The sequence below is a fragment of the Oculina patagonica genome, chromosome 4, assembly GCF_052425735.1.
Source record: "Oculina patagonica isolate OP01 chromosome 4, crgOcupat, whole genome shotgun sequence".
In the NCBI taxonomy this organism is placed as follows: Eukaryota; Metazoa; Cnidaria; class Anthozoa; order Scleractinia; family Oculinidae; genus Oculina; species Oculina patagonica.
The window spans coordinates 24,996,327-25,021,339 of record NC_135761.1 but is presented as its reverse complement, the minus strand read 5'-3'; the positions used below and the strand labels follow the sequence as shown (position 1 = coordinate 25,021,339).

At 38.1% G+C, this 25,013-nt stretch overlaps 1 protein-coding gene and 2 long non-coding RNA genes across 3 annotated transcripts in view; 1 reads left to right on the top strand and 2 right to left on the bottom strand.

The window, feature by feature from the left end:
• The window catches only part of LOC144650012 (uncharacterized), a 258,602-nt gene that overhangs the window by 31,978 nt on the left and 201,611 nt on the right, over positions 1 to 25,013 (top strand). The gene's annotated exons all lie outside the window — the stretch shown is intronic.
• LOC144650010 (uncharacterized) lies at positions 10,574 to 16,296 on the bottom strand. The gene is made up of 4 exons (XR_013569996.1): positions 15,969 to 16,296; positions 13,589 to 13,682; positions 13,183 to 13,251; positions 10,574 to 11,799 (listed from the first exon to the last, which is right to left on the bottom strand). It is a non-coding gene; the product is annotated as an uncharacterized LOC144650010 (long non-coding RNA).
• The window catches only part of LOC144649965 (uncharacterized), a 31,191-nt gene continuing 25,197 nt past the window's right edge, over positions 19,020 to 25,013 (bottom strand). The window contains exons 11-12 of the mRNA XM_078509572.1: positions 24,355 to 24,534; positions 19,020 to 19,135 (exon numbers count right to left, since the gene is read on the bottom strand). The gene's annotated coding sequence lies outside the window, so the exon portion shown is untranslated. The remainder of the gene's footprint in view (positions 19,136 to 24,354; positions 24,535 to 25,013) is intronic.

Genomic DNA, 25,013 nt, shown 5'->3' with positions numbered 1-25,013 from the left:
ATCTCTCTAGCTCCTGTTCGTACCATATTGCAGATCAATGTGATATATGAAAAAGTTGAAGTAGCTTATACACAATATTACTTTCAAATTAATGAAAACACTAATGAAGTACTAATAAACCTTAAGTGAGGTTCTCTGCGACAAATCGCTTCGTGTGTACTACTTCAAAAAGTCCCTGCAACAAGGCGTTTGTTCGGTGCACCTGCAGCGAATTTGGAAGAGGGAGAATGTAAACTAGTTTTTGAATTCAATACATGAAGCTCTTTCATTGGTTAGTTTATATTTTGTCGCAGAAGTGCACACACGCTGCGACAAGGCTGCTTTCACTCATTTTGTCACTGCGATCAGTCGCACGAATTTAAACTGGTTTGAGTTCGTGCCTGGTGCAGCCTCGCCCTCGTGGATCATGTCTTTCGTGCGCTGTCGACATGTCGTCATGCTGACGCGTATATTTGCATTCTGCTCGCTTGCTGCAAGTAGTTTCTTTTTCGTTGCTCTAGCCGTGCTCTCCACTGGCTTCGGGCAGTGCGACTTAGGGCTTTCCACAAGTTGCTCGAGATTTCCCAAAAAGTTGCCCGTTATATCTCAAAAAGTTGCTCCAAAGATCCAAAAACGTTGCTTCATATAATAAAGGTTGCTCGAAAGTTGCTCCAAAAAATCCAAAACGCTACTTCTAACCAAAATAATTTTTTCTAAATATATGTTAATTTCCCTTTGAGAGTAAGATCTTCAAAGCAGTTTTAAGCAATTTTACAGCAAAAGTATCTAAATAACAAATTAAAGGGAATATTATTTTGTTAAGTAACAAAGATTCCTTTAACTGGGAAAAATCGTGAAGATATTGATGACGTCATGTTTGCTAACGAGTTTTGTAATGTTTTATACAGAATGAGCCGAATGTTGAAACGTCTTCAGATGTCCCTCGAAAATCTTCGGAAACGTTCGTTTTGCCTTAGAACAGCACTCGTATAATCTTCGGAAATCTTCGGTCTGGAAATTGCTCAAAATGCAACAAGTTGTTCGAGAGGAAAAAAGTTGCTCCAAGGGGGAAAAAGTTGCTCGAAACATGAAAAAATGCCAAAAAGTTGCCGAGCAACTTGTGGAAAGCCCTAGTGTGACTCAAAGGGCCTCGATGTGGAGCCGTTTTCTATAGCAACCGTCCAAGCACTTACCTCTCAGTCGGGTTTCCGCTTTCGCCTCGGGGCCACTCCGCTGGTGCCTCATTCCTTTTCATTCCCAGCCAAACCCCGCCTTCAATTCGTTGCGTAGCTTAACAGACATTAACGGCAGAGGTCTCGATCCCTGGCGCAGAACAGAAGGACCGTAGACTCTGGAAGCGAGAACGGATCATTCCATCTCAAGTCTCCGGTGCATGCGCACAATTAAACCGGAACCACAAATGGCCCAGAGGGCAGAGGACGGCCCAGTTCGGTCAAGGCTGACGGAAAATGCGCAAGTTCTTGGAACGAAATTTAATATCTAAACTCGTTTATCAACCGCTGGTTTAGGGGAACGAAGACCCTGGGAACAAGGATCCAGAACAATCTCAACAAATTTGGAATCACCTGTATCTCTGATAGTGCTCCTACTGATTTCCTAATTTAAAGCTAGAATGACGGACCGACGTATCGACGGAATTAAATATTTGTATAAGTGTAGATCAGCGTGCCTTTTTACAACTCATGATTCGTCTTTGCCTTGACCAGGTTGTTGAAAGTTCGTTTTCAATGACACTCATAATCATACTCTTTTGTTCTATTTTATCTTTCCTGTAGGCAATCCTTAGAATAAATGTAAATGAGTGAAATACTGTAAATGATTTAATAAACGCCCCACTCTCAAATAAACGCCTCCCCCTGAGGTGTAAAATTTGTATTAGAGGCCTCTACTAATAAACGTCCCGTGTCTAATACACACCCCTGCTCCTCCCATCACCCCCCCCCCCCTCCTCAATAAAAAAAGAAAAAATATATTCGCCTCAAAATTCAAGTAAACGTTTCATGGAGTAAAAAACACGCAATTTTCTTTAGTTAGTTAATTGATTCACTCGGACATCGAAGGGACCAAAGGAGCTAGCTAGCCAACATGGTTAACCCCGATGCGATGACGATGAAGACATCGATATCGAACAATCTGTGAACGACATCTTTAGCCTTTGCATTAGAAAAGATGAGAGTAGTCTCCAACTCACAAAATCTGTTTCCTATCTTTATCCGGGAGCAAACTACGCGTCATATTTACATACTTGTTTGTCTATTTGTTTCGTTACAGTTAGAGTGAAATCATGGGCTCCTGGTGAAATGAATGCCCCTTTTCTACTAAACGCCTCATATTTATTTAAAACTCCCGCATGTACCCCTTAAATTAAAAAGCCCTGGCGTTTATAAGATTATTTACGGTAAGTCGGTATTAAAGGCTAATTTTTCGATTTCAGATTTTCAAAATTAAAAAAGGTGGAAAATTTAAGCCATGGCGATTTGTGGCGTATTGGATCATTTATAGATGACTCAATACATATCCCATGGCCCCTGAATGTCAGGTCCTTCTTGAAAGCACATAAACGAAGCCATGACGATCGCAATATGATCTGAGTCAGAGTGAAATTTGAGACATGAAATTTGAGATAAAATTCACAAGTCGGTCTGTCACGCAATCAACTATTGTCGGTTTTCTTCGAAGAACCACAGCACCAAAAACCACTTGTGCCGCAGATTCTTACTGGATGAAAACGAGGACTACATAATTTCTTTGCAGTGGAAACATGTTTTTTATATGTGAACAAAACACGCGACCGAATTCTAAAACAAGTCGGTTTTCATGATCGGTGGATATTATATTTGATGCCTCGCCGCCAACTTGTTTTGATAACATCTGTTCTTAAATTACTATGGTGCTGGCAAATACGGCAAAACGCAGCTTACACACCAAGAGGGCGATGCCAAAAACCCTTGAAGGAAATGACTTTTATGCAATGATGCTTGCTTGTGGGGATATCTTTCAAATTGGTGCAGTACGACCAGCAGGTCGGTATGACCTTCTTGTTCGTTTGAATTTGTTTAATTTGCTTATTACCAGCCAACGACTTCAAGTAGTTAAAACTACTAACGATTTAAAAGTATTTTATGCAAAAAGCTTCATAACGATGTTTTACTTCTTATAGCAACATTCTATTTAGTTTATATTTTACAAACTCTGAACTTATCACGATTTCCGTGTTGAGCTCATTTGCATATTGTCACGAAGTTAACACCATTTATTGATGCGAACCTGTAATTCCTCTTAAACTTAACAGAGATTTTATTTGATAAATAGGGACACCATTTCCTTGGCAATCTATTGATACTTTCAAATTCGATTGAAGAAACGCCGCATGTCTACAAACAACGACTTTTGAAACCCCACTTTTTTGATACGAATTGAATAAGGAGATTTGGAATTTTGCTTTCAGCCAAACGCAGCAAATGACACAAGTTTACTGAACGTTTTTCTATTGTTCGGGACTTGATTTGTCTTATGTAAAAGTTTCGTATCATTTCTTTTTATATTTAGCTTGTAGCAGGGGATCAAACATGGTGAATATTTTTAGGTCAAATTTAAGTACTTTCCACTGTCTGACAGTTTGATTGACATTTCTCCAAAACAATAAACAATTGAACCAAAATATTGCACATGGTTAATGTACTAGTGAAGTTACACAAGTGTGCCAAATTTGAGGGAAATCGGTGAGATGCGCTGTAGACTCGCCTGCATGGTTCTCGTGCGGACTCACTCTTAAAAGCAAAGTCTTGAACAAGTTTTGATTTAGTACTATGATGTTCCTTTTATCACAATTTGTCGTTTTGTCTCGTGGCCAAAATATTAAAAGTTGTTTAGGATAGGCGAGTTGTTCCTAGCAAAGCGTTTATAACGACAAAACATACTGACTGGCGCTATTGTAGCCCTAGCGCTTAGCTAGAGTTACCTTAGTGCCAGGGTAAACCTACTCTACAGAGTTAACACAATGATGAAATGAAAAAAAAAATGTGCAAGTGCCGGATTAACCTCATGCTCTAGCACTGGGGTCACTCTACCTTCTTGTAAAGAGGAAATCGCTGGGATCGTCTTTGATGCTTACCGCAATTTCCATCTAATTTTCTTTTGTGAGGTCTCTTTGAGTACCTCTCTGCAAAAAAATGGAACTATTACTGTAGAGCTACCAATCCGTTCAGCGGGTTGGAAAGGAGAACGCAAGCCCAATATTGTGTGTCACGTCCTTTCCCGTGTCGTTTTCCTATGTTTTTGATGACAATTTGGCCTTCAGCAGCTAGCCTCACTTTAGAGTTTGAATCCTTGCTGTCACGCATGAATCACGTGTCTCCTCGACATCTGGAAGTTGTTTTGAATATTGTGGTTTTGCGGTCTTAGATAGGCTCGATTTCGGGAAAATGAGCCCGCGCTCCTCCCCCCAAAAGCACGGCTGGACGCGTGAGGTCTCCTTTGTTTGCCTTAGCTAATCAGAATTCCGCCTGCAGATTTTTGTCAGGCCGAACAGGCCGCATAAATAATCTTGTCAGACAAAGATGTTCAAAATGACGAATGTTGCGTGTGGCACGTGGACGGATTTTAGAGACGTTTATTAGAGCAAAAAGCGATAGAAAAGCAGGTTAGCGGCCAGGATGTCTTCGTAGTCAGCCAACAGGGTCAGGAAAGTCGTTGATCTACAAATCTACATTCGAATCTTGTACGTGGTACCAACGTTATGGAACGAACAAAGGAGGTAAAACCCAAACATTGAGCTCAAAAGACAAAGCGCTCGATCAAAGCAAGAACCATATCCTTTAATTACAACACAGAATGTCTCTCTGCAAGCTCCACTGCTCGTGCAAGCTCCACTGGGATGGATGTAAATAGTGCTGAGGGACAACACTCCGCTATCAAGAGCTGCGAGTCTCGTCGCAATGCTCCTCGCAACGTTCCAAGCAGTGAGAGCGCATCTAGTGAGAGAACTACGCCGCCCAACTTCGTCGCACTTCCCTATGTCAAAGGAGTATCCGAGAAGATTGCAAGAGTGTTACGTACTAACAACGTTAAAGTTGGTTTCAAACCACTCAACCCATTGCGCACACAGTTCCCCAGACCCAAGGACAAGCCTTCCTCCGAACAAACAAGGTGCGTGGTGTACAAAGTCAGCTGCCTCGACTGCGACTTTGCATATTACGGACAAACTGACCGAGTCTTAGCCACAAGAATCAAAGAACACCAAAGGGCAGTCCGTGTTGCTGAACGTAATTCCAAAGTGGCACAACACGCAAATCAGTTTGGCCATAATGTGGATTTTGATCATGCCATCATTGTCGACAGAGCGAAGGACTACCACAAGAGGCTTTTTCTCGAGGCTTGGCACTCTGAGCGAGATCCTAATGCGGGCAACGAACGCATCGAAATTCCTGCAATATACAAGTTATTTGCGTGAATAGGTCTGACGCGCAACGATCTTATGTTGACGTTTTGTCCGCGTAGCACACGCAAGACGTGATCCGTTAAATAAAGCCGTTACGGCTTTTAAGACCTTTAAAAACCGATGAAGACCGAAGATTTTCGTGTCGAAACGTCTTTGTTTTAGTTTTCAACGTTGTTTTACAACGTTAAATATTTTATGTCAGTGACAAACATTTAAAAAACTTTGTTAAGGTCCAAAAAAGCCTGGTCTAAATAGGGTTAATATTTACATGAAAAGAAGCACATTTTGAAATTGATTGTTCATTTCTTAAAGAGTCACCGTCTGAAAAACGTAAAAAAAAAAAACAATAAAGTGTGGGCCGACTTACTGGGGCTGTTTGAAGGAAATTTAGTACCCGATCACTTATCGTGTTTTTTTTTTCCTGGTCAAAATACTTGAATCACCCTTTTTTCTCTGCCTGACATACAAATGTATTTTTCATGTCCTGTTTAAGTAAATTAAATGCCTTAAAAACCTTTCTTTTCCAGCAAAGAGTTATTCTAAACATTAGTCTCGTGTCTAAGAACCTAGAACCTCTGAGACTAACGCGCACACATCTCTTTTGAAACATATTGTTTCGATTTGCAAATATCTAGTAATCACTTGCACAACACAGCTATAATTTATAATGATATACGACCATAGTCTTTCAAATCTAGAACTCGAAGAACATTAATTTCCAATTAAATTTGTAAGCCTTCGAATTTATTGTAATTTTGGCTTTTAGGTTTTTTATTTAGCTTTTAGTTTTTTATTCCGTTTATAATCTTGTGATGCGCTTCTACTACTACTACTACTACTACCACTACCACTACCACTACCACTACCACTACCACTACCACTACCACTACCACTACCACTACCACTACCACTACCACTACCACTACCACTACCACTACCACTACCACTACCACTACCACTACCACTACTACTACTACTACTACTACTACTACTACTACTACTACTACTACTACTACTACTATTATTATTATTATTATTATTTATTAAGAGGTGTATTCTATAGCATGTTATTTTATTTTTTTTATTCTAATCTATTTCATTATATTCTATTCTATAGGTGGTAACAGGTTGTAGAAAGCTACTATATAAACTACTTTTCCAAGTCTCAGGTCTGAACGGCATCCCTTACTTGAGTAATCCATCAAAATGTTTCACGAAATTTAGAGAGCACAGTATGGAAACACCATGTTGTCCAACTGCTTGGGCTCCAACATGGCGGCCGGAAATTGGCAAAAACATCTGGTATTCACTTCTGCTACAAAAAGTGGTCAGATTTTTAACAAGATCGTGCACAAGTAAACATTCAGATGGACACTTCTCGCAAAACCTCAACTGTTCATATTATTCTAAATAAAGTAATAAAGTATACGTGACAGCCTTACTAGTGTGGCGTGAAACTCCGAAATTCAAAATGCTCTGACAGCGAATGCTTTCGAGCTAAAAACCTTCAACAAAATATATTTCAAGGACGTCTAATAATCAGTTTGAAAAAAAACTAAGGGGTCTTGCGATTCTGGACTTTAGAATGTTGATGACGTCACGTGAAAACCAAAAATGTTTGTTCTGTTCTGTTTTATTCTAACAGCAAGCCGAAGTTTTCAAAAATGTTAAACATAGCTAGCCACTACAGCGGGTTGTCGCAGTTGTGTATAAAATGGTTGAGCAGCTTGCTGTGGGTGACGGACTTCCTTCGCTCTTTGCTTCCGGTACAACATGCAAAGGAGACAAATATCCAAGATGAACATTAGACAGGAGATGTAACCACAGGCCTGTGAAAAGAAAGAACACGAACCATGTGCAATGAGCCTGAATAGTAAAAGTATATCCAATCATTTAATTTTTCTTTCAAAGAGAATGTACAAAGATAAACATAAATATACTTAAAGCCCTTAAGAATAGAGGCATTGATGGCTGAGAGTTTTACAATAACAATTTACTCCAAGCTACATAGAGATCCAGTACAAAACTGGTAAGTTAGTACTAGAAGATGGGGTTTTACAGCGTTAAAGATAATAGTGTGGTCTATCACTGATAGTATTCCGCGTGGAGTTGTGGTGATGTTTTGAAGGCAAAGACAATATTGAAACTACTAAGGTGTTCACAAATGAGGGGGAGAAAAGAAAGAGTTAAATGGAAGGGAGGCAAGGGCGAACTAAGGATGGTGTTCCAACAACTATTTATTGTTGAACCCAAGCAAAACTAAACTCATGGTGTTTGGCAGCAGGCAAATGCATTCCAGACTGGACACTCCCAGCCTCACTTTCATGGGAAGAGAACTCGTACCGGAACACACCGCTAAAGACCTTGGGGTGATTTTGGACAAGAACCTAACCTATGACGAACACATTACCAAAACTGTCTCCTCCTGTATGTCTTGTCTCGGTCAAATAAGCCGCACAAAGCACGTTTTTGACAAATGCACCCTACTAACTATTATAAATGCCTTAGTTTTTAGCAAGCTTTTTTATTGTTCGAACGTATGGGCGAATACATCAAAAAGTAATATAAATAAATTACAAGGTATTCAGAACTTTGCCGCTCGAATTGCGACCAGTACGCACAAATATGATCACATCACACCAGTTTTAAAAGAGCTTAAATGGCTACCAGTTGCGACTCAGTTATATTTCAGGAGCGCTATCATGGCCTTCAAATGTCTAACATCCCGCGTGCCGGAGTATCTGTCTTCCCAGTTTAGTAAGCGAGGAGAAATAAGCGGACGTGCCACAAGAAGTTCACAAATGCTCAGTGAACATTCCTCTTTTCAAGTCTGCCAGTGGTCAGAGGACGTTTTACTACAGAACAGTCAGTATCTGGAACTCCATGGATAGCTCTCTAAAAACTCTCGAGAATGTATCTGCTTTTAAGTTTTATCTTAAACGTAAACTTGTCAAAGATTTTATAGATTCTTAATCCTAGTTAATTAATTTTAAGTATGAATATCATCTTAGAGTTTTTAAGTAGTTTTAAATTATTATTGTATTTATTTCATTGTCTTTGAAAAGCCTCTAGGGGGAAAGTCAATAAAGTATGTATGTATGTATGTATGTATGTATGTATGTATGTATGTATGTATGTATGTATGTATGTATGTATGTATGTATGTATGTATGTATGTATGTATGTATGTATGTATGTATGTATGTATGTATGTATGTATGTATGTATGTATGTATGTATGTATGTATGTATGTATGTATGTATGTATGTATGTATGTATGTATGTATGTATGTATGTATGTATGTATGTATGTATGTATGTATGTATGTATGTATGTATGTATGTATGTATGTATGTATGTATGTATGTATGTATGTATGTATGTATGTATGTATGTATGTATGTATGTATGTATGTATGTATGTATGTATGTATGTATGTATGTATGTATGTATGTATGTATGTATGTATGTATGTATGTATGTATGTATGTATGTATGTATGTATGTATGTATGTATGTATGTATGTATGTATGTATGTATGTATGTATGTATGTATGTATGTATGTATGTATGTATGTATGTATGTATGTATGTATGTATGTATGTATGTATGTATGTATGTATGTATGTATGTATGTATGTATGTATGTATGTATGTATGTATGTATGTATGTATGTATGTATGTATGTATGTATGTATGTATGTATGTATGTATGTATGTATGTATGTATGTATGTATGTATTATTATTATTATGTATGTGGATGGAGAATTTTCAAGAATGAAGGCAAAGTAACGATGGTATTTGTCTTCCGTAAGGGGGCTACACATAGTGTTGATGGCCTTGTATTTTCCAATTGAAGGGTTCTGTTCTGTTCTGTTTTGCTCTGCTCTATTCTATTCGTTCACATCACGTCACGTCACGTCATGTCACCTCATCGCGTCATGTCATGCCATATCAGGTCATGCCATATCATGCTTTGTCATGTTATGTCATGTTATGATATACCATGTCATGTTATGTCATGTTACTGATAATCAGGGCATTCTTGGTGGCGACTGCCTGGCATATGGTAACACTGAGGTGTTCAAAAAAAGGAAAAGAGGGAGAGGATTGGAGGGGAGGCAAAGGACTGCCTGGCATGTTAAGCAAGTCATTTTCGTCGTCTTATGGAGAACACTGAAAAGACTGCAGTGGAAGGAAGCTCCCGTGGTTCCCTGACCACGGCTAAAAAATTACAACTTGGATCAGCGTATTTACAGATGCGATGAATACTTACTAAGCTAGTAAGAAGGGCTATAGCCGGCCAACTTTTGTAATCTTTTTTTGACAGACTTTTGTATTCCTTTTCAAAGTCGATAGCCCGAGATGTCAGATAACCGCAATTAGCGATCAGCTGTGAAAAATCAACAAGACGAAGTAGATAATTAACGTCTGCAAACATTACAAAAGATACAAACAAAGACATAAATTAGTAAACACAGGGCGAAATGACACTTTTAAGGTTTCTTAAAGGTAACTTAAAGGTACAGTAAAGAATTATTTCCTGTACCTTTCAGTTTATCTTAAATTTCTTAAATGTTCCTTTTCTTAATCTTTAAGTGGATCACTTAAATTCAGTAATGAACCATTTAATGCATCTTTAAGAAATGTACTTAAAGATGCATTAAATGATGTTTTAAGAAATTTTAAGTGATAAATTAAAGGAATTAAATAAAATCTTTAAGATGCTTAGGCGCATTAAATGTGACTTAAAGGTTAAGGAATGGTCGCGTTTAAGTGACTTAAAGCGTTTAACTTAAAGGAACAGTTAAGACTGCTTTAAGAACATTTAAGTGGCAGCTTAAAGAACAAGAAAGGAATCTTTAGGATACTTTGCCACATTAAATGTCACTTAAATGTAATCGGAAGATAACCTTAATGTTCAAAGAGACTTTAAGTGGCAGCTTAAAGAACTAGAAAGGAATCTTTAAGATTCTATGCACCATTAAATGTCACTTAAATGTAATTAAAAGATAACCTTTAAGTTAATTTAAAAATGTTTCACTTAAAGGACCAGTAAGGAAAGATATCACTCTTTCAGATACGATGACACATCTAAAGTCCATTAATTGTAATGTCAGGGAAAGATAACCTTTTACTGAGTTATTTGAATGTGATGTACATCATCATTAATGTACATCTGGGATCTGTAAAGAGTACAATCCAAAAGCAATGAATGTGCAAGTTAACATCAAGGGAATCTTCTTGCAAGGACCTTCTTAGCATTATGTTCACTAACACAAATACAAATTATTCATGTAAGATTTCAAAGTAATAAAAGTTTATTGTCTCTGTAATTCTTTTAATACAAACCTACATCAATAACTAAGGTGTTGACAGGTCTACTTTTGTTGTAATTACAAAACAATCACAGTAACAATTATCTCCATAAACTCAAAAATTATTCATATAAAAGATACATTCAATTTATATTGTAACTGTATGTGTTACTCAAATACCGGTGGGTTACCCTGCCTGGCAGAAATAAATACTCCTGCCAAATATAATATTTAAAAAATAAGTAAATGTGTGTCCAGCAGTAGCAATGAAATAAATATTTGAGAGAATATTCAGGCTCCCGCTCAGAGCCTGAATTTTTTTCAGGTTTTCAGTAGTATGGCCACATTTGCATCTCTCAAATATTTATAATAATTCAACTTTTCCAATTTAGCTCTATAAATGAATAATATATTTATGTCCTAAATTATTAAAAAAATATGCTAAATGTAACTGTTCCAATCATTTTTTTTAATGATAAATAAACATACAATATTTGTAACACATATGTTGCAAATTGCTTTATTTCAGTCTATGAAAGCTTAAAGGTTCCTAGTCAGCATCTGCCATCAATGGCATCGAATTCATATAAATGTATGGTGAAGTGAAGCCTTATTGTATTGCTACAAGTTGCGTTATTGGGAGTCTGTTTAATTACCTTGAGCACTGAGTTTTATGGTGAGCCTTTTCATTTAGACGTACTCCCAGAAAAATATAATACAGGAATTCTCGCATGTAAACAAAAACAAAGGTGTGGCTGACTAGGGTCCTTTAAAGAAAAAAAAACTGTCAAGGTAAGTTTGATGTATATATCTTGGAAAATAATCATTAACAAAAACCTCTGTAATTTTCAATTTCTACTGAAAAGACATATCAGTATTGTTCCAATATTGATAATCTATCAGATATGTCAAATATTTCAAGAAAATATAATACTGTAAAATGTCATAGTCCCATTTAAGCTCTTTAAGAACTTCTTTCTGCTTGTTCCAATTTCTCAACATGGTCTAATGCCAAGGCTCCTTTGGTTAATCCCTACAAACAAAAATGATCATCACCATGTCAACACTTGATAAAAAATATGTTTTTATACCATGCCAGGGAGGCGGACACCTCTCTAAGACAGACAGTTGAGGCCGGTCCAAATAGGGCCAACCTTACAGAGAGTTGACTGTATAACATACATTGTACAGTAACTGTTCTTATTGTTAACATCTAGGCTCCTTGATTGTAAATGCTTTTTATTCGATATTGTTTAAAAACACTGACAGACTCAAACCACCACATTCCCATAGTAGTGTATGTTAAAATTGTAGTGTCCCAAAAGGTAAAGAAGTATGGCTTAGTTAGTGTAAGAAGTGGACAATAACAAGGTCCTGATTGAAGTTGTTTTAAAAAATATATAATTTTCATTTTTGGATAAATGGTCAATTTGCTATGAGATGTTGACCAAGCTATACATTGCCAGGGCTGTCACCAAGATTTGATGTTTCATGGCTCTACTAGCTTTGGGTTAGTAGACAGCGAACCAAGCAGCAAAGCTGCAAGCAGCTAACAGTTTTGGTTCTATTATTCTGTGTAATTACACTGGTCTCATGTTGATGTTAGACTGGAAAATCTATGGCCCCTGGCCTTAGAAGAACAGCTCCCTGTAACCGACTGTGGGTCAACTGTCAGCCAACAGGTTACCGACACGCCACCGACAGTCTACTGACAATTTTTCCAAAACAGAAATTTTACTTTTACAAAGTTCAATTTGTAATAAATATGTCGGTTGACAGACGACTGACAGTCAACCAACAATTAAAAGGGAGCTGTTTTTTCACAAGTACACCAACATTTTCCATATACAACATATAATAGCATGTAATTGTATCAATGTTGTGTACTTATATAATGATAAATGGTGAAATGTAATTTGATAGAATATACACTATGTGCCATAACAACTGTGATAGAAAGTTAGTATATTGGGAAAAACATTGTTTTTATTTATTATTAGCCTCATATTTGTGAGATTTTTACAAAGATTTCTATGCATGGTAGTTACCGGGTAACTCAGGTTATGCCCTGGTCAACAACTCATAACCCAACTGTTCAAAAGTACACTTAAGAAAAATTGAATGAACTTGGATTAATGGCAAAGTTCAGGAAATATTTTTCTTTGGAATGCAATGCAGGGCTAGCTGCCACTATAGAGCCAGGGGCCACAGATTTCTTGGGCAAAAATACATATTTAACATGAGCCCAGTGTAGTTACACTGTAAAACAAAACCAAACCTCTTTGCTTCTTACAATTTTGCTGTTCAGTTTCCTGCTCTGAGAATGCTAGCTAAATTGTTGTTTACTCTAGTTTTCATGTTAGGCAAATCTTTTCAAGATTTAGTGGCAACTAGTGTGTTTCCAGTGAAACCTCACCTCTCCTTTCCTGCCTTGTTGCCTGCATTTTTTGCTTTGTTTGGACATAGCCGCAGCACTCGAGTGCCCCTAAAATTAAAATATATATTTTTTTAGATTTGGTAAATCAAATACACAGAGCTGTGCTCTAAGGGTGCCCAGGTGCCTCAGGGGACTTACTTTTGTCTTTGGGCGACCAGATAATCTTATTTCTTTCATATAAGCTTTATGCTGGGCACCCTGGATCTCATAGTCTGGAACCTTTGGGCTCCTTGTGATTTTTCTTAGAGCACAGCCTTGATACATGAAAAAATTATAGTAAAGAATCAACACTTTTACCATCATTAGCATGCCATTCTCAAGACATACAATAAAATTAGATATGCGATGAGATTAAAGTAAGACAATTACAAGCAAGAACACTTACCTCAATTTAGGCCTTTTTCCATATATTCAGTTTTTGTCTCTTGATTACTCTTACTAGTGTGTTTACATTTCTTGCTGAGTTGCATGACTGTCAACTAAAGCAAAAACAAAAAAATGTTTCTAATTGCCTCAATGATTCAGAGGTTTTATACATGGAAAATACACTAGATGTAATCATCTGTAACACTGTTTTTCATTTTATTAAGATGCCTTTCTATCCTTTTCTGGATGGGGTGAACCTTTTTTTTGGAAGGGCAGAAAGATGATAGTAAATTTCCCTGACAAACAAATTAAAGCCAACTGCAAACAAACCGGTGTAAAGCTAACTGCAAGAAAACCAGGCTGAACATTACTGAACGCAAACTAATGACATTCCCTTATACTGCTATTCCGCTGAATAGGCCATTTTTAAAAATACCATAATACTCTTTGTTGTCCCTCCAAAATTTTGCATATGCATTGTTTTCAATTTCTCTTGGGACAGCAAGAGATATTGAAAACAATGCTTATGTAAAATTTTGGAGGGACAGCAAAGAGTGTTGTGTTGAAAATGGCCCATAGGGCAGGGCTCAAAATAATGGCTGGTCAATGGACAATGTCCAGCCAAAATGACAATTTGTCCGGACAAAGTTTCAGTTTGCCGGTCATTTTGACCGGTCACGTACATGGCTTTGAGAATGATAACCGATGACCAGAAGGGTATTAGAAAGTGATCTATTCATAAAAGTTGCAGCTAAAACAGCAGAAATGAGTGCATGGTAGTTTAAAAGTGCTATTTTCAATATTTTGACCGTTCAGAAACGACACATGACCGAGCTAAAATCTGTCTGGCTGGACAACATGACCGGCAACTGTCCGAAAAATTATTTTGAGCCCGTGGGGCCAGCATCCTCTAGATGCAACCTAATGATCCTGTGATGAATATTCAACTAAAGTTTCCTAAGAATTAAAAAAGGATGATGCTAATAATCTCCCTCTGTTCTGAACTCATATACTCAGGACCTTTCTCCTCAGCCGTTTGGTCTATGGCCCTCGCCACCTTTCTTACCCTTCTCCACCCAAAACACCTCACTCCTTCCTCCCTAAATATGACAATGACAATAATTTGGTTTGCAATGAAATACAGTGTAGACAGGGCAATAAGAAATTTCCCTGAAGTGTCCCTTCTGTGTCTATCAGAAAACTTTTCGTGATTTTGTCTATAAGAAATTCGGTGTCTGGCATTAATAATTAATTAGCAGAAAACAGAATGCAAACTTTACACTCAAGGCAAATACGGCAATAACTGAAAATACTCAAAAATACTCAAATACGGCAGCTCCAATTATTACACATACTAGGAAATTCATTCATATTACCCCTGTGCTTAAGAAGCTACACTGGCTACCAGTCCGCTATCGTATAATTTACAAAATTCTCTTACTAGTCTACAAAGCTCTCCATGGGGCAGCGCCTTGCTACATGCAAGAGTTACTTTACTATCACACCTCTCGGAGATTTTTAAGATCATCTACACAGCACCTTCTGGCGACCCCCAAAGCAAAATTAAAAACATATGGAGAGAGAGCGTTTGCCGTGGCAGCCCCAAGGCTGTGGAACACAATCCCACTTGAACTTAGATTAAGTCCTTCTATTGACATTTTTAAGAGACATTTAAAAACGTACCTTTTTAAACAGGCTTTTTAATTATTATTATTTTTTTAGGTACATTTGAACTTATATTTGTAAATATCCGTTTTTAAAATTTTTAGAGTTTTTAACTTTTTAACATCATTTTATTAATATTTTTTATTGTAAAGCGCCATGAGCAATTAGTGGATTTTGGCGCTATAAAAATACTTTTTATTTTATTTTTTATTTTTTTAAGGCTAGCCTACTACGCACTCTGCATTTTGCACTCTACAGTCTGCAAATGTCAGACACTGAAAAATTTTTTTTAAGAAAACACAAAGAAGCCGTAAGTTCAGATTTATAACATGATTTCTCAATACAAAGATTCAAAATTACACTGTTTGCTGTCAGTGTAATAATGCAGTGCTAATATTTTCCAAAACAAAATCATCATTTGTTTAGTTTAGCTTATCTAAGATAAACTGGTTTTAAGCCTTCAGTTCAAAATAATGCTAAATAACCCACCCCCACGTTAAATTTAGGCTTCCTGTGTGACTCTGGCATATAAAACTAGACTGCCAGACTCATGACTGGGCTGAATATAACGACCGATCAGTTATAAGCTGACTATAAACATCTGAAAGCAAAATTATAATCCCATAAGATAAACGGAACATTCATTTTGTTTTGAATATATATTAAATGGTGTACATTCGGTAATTAATAAAGTAAACTGGTGATATAACACAAAATGAAGTTCAAACACTTACCCGACAGCTTTTCAGAACTTCGACTTTTTGTTTCTGCGAGTCATCGATTCCCTTGTGTCGTGTTTTGGCTCATTTCTTTCAGGCGATTCAGCTCTTACTTCACCGAGCACCCGGACCGAGCATTCTCTTCGCGAGCTTGCATTTCTACAGTAATTTCTCGTTTTCGACTGGTACTTCTTTGATTTTTGCAGCGTTTCTTCGAAAAGATCATTGCACTCCTCTTTGATCTCCGCCATGATCGCCGAAATAACGTAACGTATTTCAAGATTTTGGCGCTCAAATATGAATTATTGCTGATGTCTTGGGGAGGGGGTGAGTAGGGAAAGTTTTTCGCCGGCGTTGGCGTTCTCCAGCGTACCATCTTTAAATATATAACACCGGAAGATAAATGTTTTTGTTTATTTAAAGTAAATAAGCATTCGGAAAAAGGAAAGAAATAGGGTAGCTGGGCAGATAGACTAAAGATTAATATTTCTACCCCGGGGACGGTCGGTATTATATTCGTCCTTTCCCCAGTCTTCGGGCGGCAAATTTATGCAGAAGGATTTGGCGCCAAGAATCACGCTTTTTCGAGGGGTAGTAGCTGGGGATATCATTTAGATGTTATTGTGCAAACAAAATTTGTTTCAACTAACTTCATCTACTTTTTTCTTGTGTTTTAAATCATTTACTTTTTCTCTTGGTGTGGAAAAATATGTATTATCAAAGGTTTATGATCCAATCACCGGATAGTGTAATTCAACTGACGTCCCACCCCTGGATAAATTAGTTTTGATTCGCGCGTAAAAGAGTCATTTCGCGCGAATCTCTTGTTTGTTTTAAGGATGGGCCGATACAGTTTTTTCAAAACGATACGATATCGATACGATATTTGCCTTTTTTCTCGATATCGATATCGATATCGATATTATGACGTCATTTCCATCCTGACGTCATTGGTTTGTCACGTGACCATACAAAGGACAGACCTGGCGTTATAAATGTTAGCCAAGAATGTTGATTTTGGTCTTTTCGGTTCACTGTTGCATCAGCAATGTGTGGACATCAAGTCAAGGCAAGAAAAATTCAAATACTGACAAGAACATCAATATTTCTTTGAGCAAAATCGCATTTTCAAACCTCACGTGCTGACCAGAAGACCGCAGGTTCAGGTCACGTGTGCAGTATCGAAAACGTATCGAAAGTGCGATATTTTTCGAAAGTATCGATACTTTTCAAAATTGTCAAAATATCGGTGTATCGAATATTTGGTATCGAGTATCGGCCCATCCTTAGTTTGTTTGAGGCCAGAGCGAAATGCAGTCAAAGCAATGCGTTGTGCGTCCACATCATTGTCAGGAAAGCTCTTCATGGTCCACCTTTCGGCTTTCGGAGGCATCATTCTACTGGGGACAAATTCTACTGGGGTCAAAACTGAAATGGAAGCGCGAAGTGACAACTTCAAGCAGTTGAATTCCCGGTGAATTTCGTTAGCTGCGACGAGTGCTCAAATATTTATTCATGCGAATTATCGATCCGGTTATTCCGATTTCCGGCGATTTCTAGCTTCTCGATGCTGTATAACCATTTTGAGTCATTATAGTGAAATGCTGTTCAAGTGGAAGATTTCACTCCTCACAAGATTGTAATCTGTATGGATCGGTATCAAATACATTGTTGATTTTGTTTCGGCGACTTGAAATGGGGAATTACAGCGACAGTAGACACCGAACGGGTGCCGTACATCGACAACCGCTTTGCTTTTCAAAAATGTCTCGAGGTCTTGCAGTTGGTACAGATTTCTTTTACGCACGCAAACAAAATTGTTCTGTCGTCGATCGGTGGTGAATATCCGTTTTGGTCTGTAGTACTGAAGCACGTGGTCCTCAGTGAAAGCTGCTGGCATGCATGTATGCAACCAGGAAAATATTAGTCGCGTCTGTTTATAGGTGTTTTGACATTGTGGATCATTCATTCTTTAAATCATTCACGAGTGAGGAGGATTCCAGGTAAGTTTGTTACATACATTGTTTTAACGAACGATAATGCAACAGTGTATGCTATTGTGTTGTGTGACATTGCGTGACCATTGTGTGACCTATATGATTGTTTCAGATAACCTGCAAAGCTATCGTTTTAATTAGACCTGTACTATCGTGGTTAGTGTATAAATGATGGTTACAGATAACTTGCAACACTTTCGCTTAAATCCATGACGAGCTAAGCTCTCAAAAAATTCTGTCCAGGAGGTATTTTATTTTTTACGGCATGCCAGGAAATTTGAAATGAAACCAGTGTGATTGTTAGGATATGTTGGTGTGTCACGCAGTTTTTGCTCTGGCAGTTTTTTCATACAGTTTGATGTAACCTGCAAATCTAATACTGCCTGCTTATATTTTTCATCAGTACTGGTGGGTGGCACACCTTACACAGTTCGATGTCACCAGTAATACTAATAGAGATTGAAATTGACTAAGTACTACTAAGAGGGTTCTCTGAAGACCGAGTTTTCTTAGCATTTTATAGACACTTTCAATGAACAGTTGCTTTGTGCAACTTCATGTTTTATTATTATTCATTGTTTTGTTGTAAAACAAACTTTCTACTCTCAAGAAATGGCGAAAATGTAATAAGCGCCCAGCCTCGAATAAGTGTCCACCTCGAATAAGCGCCCAGCGCTTGATTGAATAAATACAGTACTTCATAGGAACTGGTGGTTGGCAAACCTATACAAGGCATGACTCGCCGAGTATTTGAACTCGGGACGACCGATAACAAATCCAGCTAGTGTCAGGGTGGAGGGATTGAACCACTCGGCAACGCTGCCTCATCGTGCTTTTGGGTAATGAAAGGACAGGCTATTCTTTGAGATGTGGGTAGTCAGTTCAAAACTGAGCCATTTTTTTCGGTTATTATTCAAACTGTGCCGACTGACTTACTGTCAGTGTCCAGCGGGAAGAGCGACTGCAAAGTTTGTCCAAACGTAGCGCGAATGCGAAAGCCAAAATATTGACCATTACCCAACAAAGGATTGTGACTCCTTGAAAGAAATCTGCTTTTAGATATTCCTCTGGCCAGGTACACCACGTACAAGCCACGTAAAAGTCGCCATAGTATTTTTTCGAACCCTCTAAAATGGCAAATTCAAAGTAGTTTACGATGCAAACCCATGCCACAAACAGGAGAACCTGCAAATGAAAATTGAAAAACTAGTCACCGAAATGAAGGTGGCTAATGGTGAATATTTAAAGGGCCGCAAAGCGGCGAGGTAAATATCCACTATTAGTAGAAACTCAGCTGTGTTCTATTGGAAATCCGCGAATCTGATTGGTTCTCCCACTGATTTCTATTTTAACAATAGGGTGTTTCTGTCGAGGAACTATCGGCTGATAGTTGCCCCGCGGAAATTTGATGTTCTTAAAACAAATATTAGCCCGAGAGCGAAGCTTCGAGGGCAAATATGCTAGTGCTAAATTTTCTTCCGCGCGCACATACAAAAACAAGCATCGAGAATTATTTTTACTTTTGAGGATAAAAAACTCAATTGAAAGCCGAAATTCAACAAACGAAACAAAACCAGACGAAAAACCCACTAAATGCAGTGAATTTGGTTGGGTTTTTTTGTCTGCAGGCAGCTTGTTTACAAAAAACAGTCACGGGCGGGCACTATCGATCCGGGCATTTTTCACGGGAGGGCACTATGGGCTGATAGTGCCCTCCGGCGGACGGGCACTATCGCGTCACGTGTTCAATTTAAACCAATCAGAATCGGAGAAAATTTAGTGGTGAACTATAATCGCCGATAGAAAACAGTCGCGTGCTCGCGTAGCTCTTTAAGCGGTAAATTTCTTGATTTTTGGCGTCAAAGTGTACAATATTGTAGGTTTTGGACTGCAATCCTTTAGAGTTTCTACTAAAACAATTAGACTACTCGCCCTCGTTTTCTATGAGCAATAGTCAACTCGGCTGCGCCTCGTTGACTATTTGCTCATAGAAAACTTGGGCTCATAGTCTTATTGTTAAATAGCCGCCGACACTGTAGCCTGAATTTCAGACATCCCTCTGTGCTCGCCTGCTTGCCAGAAGAGACGTCTGAACACATTTGAGCCTAATGCCGTCCGGTGACATCACTACCCGAAAACCGGGTAGTGATTTTGATTGGTTGATTTAAAAATTATTTGCATAATTATGTGAAATTATGACTGAATTTTACCGCGCGAGGATTGTAATTTGAAAACGTTTGGAAAGAGTTCGAAAGAGTTCACCTTCCCAGAAATGAATTTATTAGTCATTTACCTTGAGTTTATTACTTTATTAGTTTACCTACGGATGAAGAATAGTAATGGAAATCGGTAGGTTTTAAGTTGGCGGCATTCGTCGCTTCGACATGCAGTGTTTTGCCAAATTATTGTTTTGTCAACAAAGCCGCTCGACGCTTATGTCCTGCAGCCTCGATGAGCCAGTGATTTCTGAACTCAGTGCCCACAGTCAAGTAGGATATTTTTGTATTGAATTCCGTTTCTTGATGCCTCTGTAACCGTCTAAATTGATTCATTTAAGTACTCACGAGTGTGTTGTATTTGTCCGCTGCGTAACATATTAAGCTTATATTATATTTTGATCGCTAGATAAGCTTAAAGCAAATCAGTTCAGATTAAATCGGTTCCGTAAAAGAATATAGCCTGCAGTCGATTAAAATCTCATTCATTTGTCTCAAGTTTTCAATAGTTTACTATTAAAACAATTTTATACCCTGTAATCCTTTATTGAAGCGATTTTTCTTTCACAATTTCATGGCCTCGACAGAAACTTTTCCGCATGAATTAAAACCAAAGTGTTGTGACGTCACCGGACGGCATTAGGCTCAAATGTGTTCAGACGTCTCTTCTGGCAAGCAGGCGAGCACAGAGGGATGTCTGAAATTCAGGCTACCGACACTGAGGTTAATTATTGTTTTAGAATACAGTATTTATATAATTGAGGACGTTCGCGCAAAAGTTTTCTACTCCATAGATTTCTTTATTTTTTTTTTGCTGCGGTCAGATTATGAGTTACTTGTGCCGGAAAGGCAAAAAAAAGCGGGGAAAAAATGGGAGTCACCGACTTCGTTTCAGAGAATAAGCGCGTGAAAAACTACCCTAATTTAGGAAAATTGGCGCAAGCTAATTCAGCATGGTTTGCCGGGTTTATTGTTAAAAATATCGAAGATGAGTAAACGGAGGCTAACGATCTTAACCACTTTTTGTAAAAGTAAGTCTGTTGCGTAAACAATTGTTAGTTTTGCCATCTTTTTTGTAAAATTTAACCCTGATAAAACGAATTTGAAACTGACGTACGGAAAAAAGGAAAGCTCAAAAAGTGGAATTCAAACTGTAATTTGATAAAAAAAATCGAACTTCCTCTCGATAGATTTTTTTTTATTTTCTCACAAAACGTACATATCAATTAACAAAAGTAATCCATTAAGAAAAAAGTAGGGGTCACCAACCATTAAAGAGAGCAAATTGCAAGCGAAGCGGGCGGAACGGCAACTCACCCTTTTTGTTCTAAGAAATTTTACTCAGCGCGCGCGCTCAAAGTATGACGTGGCATGGCGTTGCGACATGAATTACGTGCGCAGTAGGGATGCGCATAAACAAGTAGGGCGAACGTCCTTACGCCCGGGCCAAACGAGGATGAGAGTTGATAAGAGTTCAAACTCTCACTCTCGTTTGGCTCTCATCAACTCTCGTGCGCTCTCATGTGCACTCATCGACTTTGAACGTATCTGTCAACAAATTTTTCATGAGGGTCGATGAGAGTTTGACGGACTCTCGTTCCGCACGAGTTGATGATAGTCGATGAGAGTTGACGAAAACTTTCATGAGAGTCAACTCTCATCAACTCTCATCCTCGTTTGGCCCGGACTTTAAGTTTATTCCTTTCAAAGATTACATTTTTCTCGAGCGCGTTGCTCGGAGGTGAATAGTTAACAATAATTCTACGAACACGTGTTGGACATGAGATGGTTGATAGACCAAGGAGGCGCGTAGCACCGAGTTGGCTATCAAATAGATTTAGCCAAGCCTAAAAGCGGAGCTCCCAATTTACCGACCAATAACATAAACTCAGAGACTCAAAGGGTAGTGCAGAATGCAATATTGCCAATCAATTGACATTGTTATAGTAATTTCGATTGAGAATAAGTACAATGAGTTTCATTTTATGTTTACTTGTAAGATGTTAAACGACCGATCGTGATACATTTCGATTTTGACATGAAGCAAATCACAAAATCATGTGAGAACCTATAAACGGGAGAAGGGTTTCCATTTTTGAAACGTCACACACACAGACTGATAAGTGACGTTAGAGTGCAGGTGTTAAGTCCAGGAAGCTAGCTTTCAATCATTTCAACCGTTCTTTTTATGCTAACTTTCACTAATTGAATTTCAACAAAGAATGCAAATGTTCGAAATTGCGGCTTTTCCTCCCGAAATGGTCGCTAAAAAATTGCGGCTTTTCCCCCGAAATTGTCGCATGTCGTGCGCCAGGTCATGCTCTCGCCACGCCACGGTCTGGTGAACACGTCACACGCTCACTCAAGCATGAAGCCAAGAAGCACGTAGTGCAAAGATTTCTTTCAAGAAATGTCGGAACCGTCACGAAAGCATGTTCGAACACTAAAGAGTTTTTCGCTTACAAACGCAGCCCCTCTCTGGCAGAGATTTTACATAATAATACGAAAGTTAGTTCAACCGATGGAGAACAAATGAAAGGAAAGGAAGTGACGGATGTAACATGATACTTTTGTTTATCTCTCAGATCGCTGTGTTGCCTTTAAAGTCTAACTAATTTAAAGCCACGTACTCTAAAAGAATTCTACCGCATTGAAAAGCACACCACGTTAGGCTTTATTACAAAATTTCTAAACACGTCCTTGTTATTTTAATTTTCGCTTGCTTGAATTTCAGTTTGATATTCAGACAGCAAAGAGATACTTTTATTTTTGTCAAAAACATGTAACATGATACGTTTGTTTTTGTCGAAACCGGATATTACATGATATTTTTGTTTTTGTCGAAAATGCAACATCGATTTTAACACAAATATTACTGATAAATTCAAGTAATGGTTTGTCTAAATTGTGCTACATGCTAGATCACCTTTTCTAAGAAAACAGCGTTGTAACGCCAATTAATTTGCAGTTTTAACTTGGCGCCACGGAGTCTATAGGAATCCGTTCACGGGAAGAAACACGCGATGTTCGTGACGCATATTAATCTTCGCATGCGTTTGGCACAAAGTGTTTTGTTCCAGAAAGAATAGTACCACAAGGAGAGCTTAGTGCTTTCTGAAACAAATATATACCTTTGAGTTCTTTAATATTGTAAGTATCGTAAGTATATACTTCCCGTTTTACCAAAGGCAAACGGTCACGTGCTCTCCATCTCCTTCCACCTTCACAGAAATAATTACTTAATTGATATTAATTAATTAATTGGTGATTAGAGCAGTTTTCAATTGAGTGTCGTAAAACCAAAACCAAAGTAATTACTCCGGCCAATCACAAAGGACACAGACAATCCAGTGAGCCAACCAAAACTCGAAGCAAATACATGTAGCTGGCACGAAGCGCGGGAAAACATGCGTGAGCGAGTCACGATTGATTTTGGTTTTACTTCTGTTTGGCTGAGAAAGTGGCGCGAGATTTTTAAGCCAATTACTAAGCGTAGTAGAGCGGTTTTCACTTGAGTGTCGAAAGTAATTCGCGTTTGCATTGGTTTTGCATTACTTCGCTCAATGATTGATACGCTTACTAAGTTTCGTCGAGAATCAGATCGCAGCGAACGATGGGAAGGTTGAGTTTAATACCGACGAAGATACAACGGCTTCCTGAATTCTAAAAATTATCAGTTTACTTATTACTAGATGTTAAACGAAAACAAAAGCCTAATACTAGGTGTCTAACGAAAATTAAAAACAGCTACTATGGTCTATAAGTCATTAAATGGTCATAAGCCTCCTGTATATATGACATCTATGTTCATAGACCGTAGTGAAATATCTACTCATTCACTAAGGGGCTCTAAAGGGCAAACTAGCTGTTCCACTGCCCCGCCCAACTTTCAAAAGCAGCTTTAGCTATAGGGGTGCAGTGTTGTGGAACAGTTTACCTGCTAAACAATACACGGCATTCATGGAAAGCAGCATTTTTTTCTTTTTCTTTCATAGTTGCTGTTTTTATATTTAAGTAATTAACTTTATAATGTGTATATGTAATGAATTATTGAAAGCATTTAATGTAGATAATGCCCTTGTAATGTTTTTAACCGTGTTTAAATCGTTTAAATAATAATACTGTTCTATTCTATTCTATTCTAAAACCGAATTTAAGTCTAAATTGTTAGTTGTTTTTATGACTTACAGTTTCTGTCAATTTCACATTAAACACCGTGGATCGCAAGTAATCGGTGTTTGCATTTTCTGCTCGTCTCTGGTGAGGTCCTTGATCGGGGGATGTCTCCTCGGCTCGCTGGGACTAAAACAACTTGTAGTTCAACACCATATCCACGACGAACAATAAACAGGATGAAAATCCAAAGGCCTGTCAAACACAAATAACAGGCAGACGAAGACTGCATGAGGATGCTGGCAGTTAACAAAATATCTACAAAATATCTACAAAATAACAAAATATCTACAAATATCTCAAATTATTATTCAACACATGAGCGCGCTGCCCATATATGGTCAAAATGTTAACGATATCTGTCATCCGTACATAACAGATATCCTGCGGTATACGTAGGTTGCGAAGATTCGTCCGAAATCTTGTAAAGCGCTGCATAATTACCGTTTTTCTTTCTGCAAAATGTGTTTCGTTGACAATTTGTCGAATAATAAAACAATTATCCTGCTCAATCTTGCGGAATATCGTCTGATTTTAGCCAACTCGGCCTACGGCCTCGTCGGCTAAGTATCAGGCGATATTCCGCGCAATTTCGCAGGATAATTGTTAAATACTCGGATACAAAGAATGTTACTTTTTAAACTGAACAATACCAATTCGCTGGTTCACGAATA